Raw genomic sequence first — 3,699 nt, 5'->3', positions numbered from 1 at the left:
CGGCCTTCGATCTCCTTACACCGTTAAACTAAAGCATTCTACAAAACGATATGTCGCCCCTATAACATATCATGTCATGATCATGTCATGATCGACTTAATCCTTCCGAGCTATAGTTATCGTTCGTGTTACCGGTGCCTGCATACAAAAGTAGATTGCTAACGCTATAATACTGGGGTAGAAAACTAAACTAACCAAGCCAAATGAAGATTGAGCGTATATCACTAATTTATTAAACGCCTGCCTCCAGGGGCGTAGCCAGAAATTTTTTTCGAGGGGGGGGGGGGGGGGGGGGCAAGCGTCTGCTTTCCTCTGTGTGACGTGTTCGATAATAAATACCGGTAGTTTAACCAGCCCCCTCGCGTGTGCTTGTTAAGAAATTAAGTAAAACGTAAAGTAAGCTCAGTAAAATACGGGAAGTACGACAGGTACAGTGGGCGTTTGCAGCAACGGTCTCTCATCGCGCCAATGAATGGACCAGTCTTCGAAAACGCATCATTGAGACGACCCGCCCGATCGGAGAAGACATCATTAATTGGTAATCTCCGTTAAGCGTAGATGGCGTCGTCCTCGTCGGGGCGAAGTGCGTTTCACAAGTCAAATACGGCTATACGCGTGAAAATGCACGTGTGACCAGGCTATGCCTACTCCCATAACAATAGCTTGTTCGCTGCGTCGTTGCGCTAGAAAACTTAAATACACGCAAGAACGCGTAATGCTTTTTTTTTTTTTTTTTCGAAGCTTTCGTCGGCCTGCTCCCTCATACGAGGAGGTTGCATTTCCGGCGGCAAGTGCATGGGCCGCTGTGTCTTCCGCTGTGTGCGAGCGTGGAGCCGTCATTTGCCTTTACGTCAACAGATTCAGAATTGTACAGAATATTTCACCGAACAGCATAGATATGGTATGTGTACGCATTTTAAGTAGTGCGTGCAACTCATTTCTGGTTCACTTACGCCGGTGCAAACAGGAAGCGGCCTTGTACCTCGCAGAATCTCGACTGATTGGTGTACTAGTGATGCAGGAATGAACTCCGGTCTTGTTCAGTGCATAGTGCACATAATCAATTTCTCAGGACGCATGAACTCAGACGAGACTATCAGCGCCTGCAACAAGAGTTTACTTACGCTGTACTGCGCACAGCAGTAATCCATGCTTGTCGATCGGCTGTCTGTTTCGTGCATTCTGTTGCGAGTCGGTGGAATTTCACTGCTGTGATCAACCCCTTCGTGTGTACATTGCTGGTTTGGGATTCCACAACAAAACAGCAGCTACCAGCCTTCCGTAATTGCTGGTTTGGGATTCAACAACACAACAGTAACTACCAGCCTTCCGTAGGGGCGCAATCGCTTACAAGAGACGTTTCGAGCGCAGAAAGGCTACGTTCACACTTGGGAAGCGGCAAGCGGGCGGAAAGGCCAAAGCGGCCGGAAATTTTTTTCCACGCATGTCCAAGTTGTTCACATTTGTTTTGCTACCGCCGCGGCCGCCGCTGCCGCTTTCGTCCACATCCATCTGGTCTGCGTATACATTTGTCGGCGTGGTGGCGCTCATTATCGCATTTCGAGCGGTATGTTCATTCTTTGACCCACCCGTCATCAAAAGTGATCATCTTGCGCAACTTCGCGTGTCATCTGCGACCTTCGGTAAATTCCCCGTTGGCGTTCCGTAATTCTCCTCACACGGGCGCGGTAGCGCTGAGTCACAGGTTGGTGCCTAGGCGTGATTATATTTCTTTAATGGATTTTATTTACAAGTTGTAATAACATTTTATCATTTAGTATTACTGTCGGCGCCTCCAGGACACCAAAGCGGCAACGGGAACACGAAAGCTAAAACCCGGGCTGGCCCTTGTGTTGGGGCTCGCCGAAGCCTGCGCGTCCTACGTGAGACCTACGCTCCCAATCTGTCGTCGCGACGAGAAAAGCACCCCGCGACTTCTGCAACATACCGTGCACGTGCGAGGAGAATTATGGAGCGCCAACGAGGAATCTGCCTAACTATTGTCTGCCATAGAAGTGGAAGAAGAAATGGCTTTTATACTTCTACCTACTTGTTTTCTAGAAATGGACAATGAATATACGGAAGACGCGGACACTTCGGAAACGGCGGTGGTGGGTTTGCCTGACTTTGCTTAAGTGTTAGAAGTTGGGTCACGCCAAGGCACCTCCGGTCGCGCGACGTTGAATACTATCGCGAGTATTGCTGACAGTACGTTTTAGTACCACTCTTGTCATAGAGCAAGGGGTGGTTCTTGATCGCGTCGATCAGCATTGCAGCCTACACTTTTGGTGCCATGTTCAATTTTACGACCGGATGTTTACATGCTAGTGTAGCTTCTGGTCGAGCAGAACGACTTTGCGCCGCGTTTCCGCTTCGCCATGGCGAAAAAATCGGTTCGAGACCGATTTGGCTCGCCGCCTGTTCTTCTGCCTGTTTTGCCACCTAGGCGGGCGGATATTTGCAAGATTTTGCCGCTTCCTCCAGCTTCGAGAAGTGTGAACGTAGATCCTGCGCGAGCGCGGCCTAACCGGCACCTGAAGGGTAGCGGCGGAAATGTATACCGGAAATTTAGACCACCTGGGGTCTTTAACGTGCAGCTAAATCTAAACGGGCCTCGAGCATTTTCGCCTTCATCTAAAATGCGGCTGCCGCATTTATTGCTGCAGAATGCGGCCGCCACATTCTCGCCCAAAACCTCACAGAGTGTCAAAGCCTTGACAAACATCGTGACAGTTTTTTTTTTTCATATGATTCGCTGTAATTTACCAACCCAAACGGAAGCGGCCAGGAATGAAATTGTGATAGTAGCACCGGTTTCTTGAATTATGTCAGCGCGAAGCGACGAGAAAAAAGGGTGGCTAAGTGGGGCGGGGGGGGGGTTGCGAAAAAAATTTCGGGGTGGGGGGTTGAAGGGGGGGGGGGGGTCGCTAAAGTGTACAGTCAAAGGGTCTTTGAGAAGCATGCGCACGTCACAGTTTCGGGTAAAGGCGAGATCAATGCAACTTCCGTGAATGGTAGTCGGACACTTTTCGGACTCGGCGGAGGCACACTGCATAGAGTACTTTGTCCGCATGTACTCCATTCGTGAACTTTTCGGGTTCTTTGGAACGAGTTTGGAAGAGGAGGCCCCGACGACGAGCACGGCGACACCATCATCGCCGTCTGTGACGACAACCCTCGTCTGGCGCCGTTCAAGTCGTACCTGGTGTGTGCCTCGTGCCGCGAGTCTCTGGTCAACGGGCGCGTCCCTTCGATGAGCGTGAGTTTCGGCTACGTATATATAAATGGAGTGAAGCGCGCGCCTCACTCTCGACCGTTCGCTGGCTGGGCGCCTCTCATCACCGACTTCCGTCAGACATTCGCCTTCACCGACTTCTGCCATCGCCTTGAGAGGCGCCCATGCCAGCGAACGGTCGAGAGTGAGGCGCGCGCTTCACTCCATTTGTATATACGTGCGAGCGAGCGAACGGGAGAGTGGGGCGCAGGGAGGAGAGAGAGCGAACGGCGAGAGAAGGAGCGGCGAAGCACTGCACCTACCCTCTGCTACACTCTCTCCACACACGCGGGAGCTCCGCCGAGTTCCCGCGATGCGAGCGCCCTCACAAGCCAGAGCGCGCTCCTCCTCTCCACTCACTCTCCGCTACTCTGCCCGCACCACGTGTTCCGGTTGCTGGGGGCGAGGATAAGAGCGCGCGCCCG

The sequence above is a fragment of the Dermacentor silvarum genome, chromosome 11 (genome assembly GCF_013339745.2).
Source record: "Dermacentor silvarum isolate Dsil-2018 chromosome 11, BIME_Dsil_1.4, whole genome shotgun sequence".
In the NCBI taxonomy this organism is placed as follows: domain Eukaryota; kingdom Metazoa; phylum Arthropoda; class Arachnida; order Ixodida; family Ixodidae; genus Dermacentor; species Dermacentor silvarum.
The sequence above is the reverse complement of the archived record's forward strand: the minus strand, read 5'-3'. Positions refer to the sequence as shown.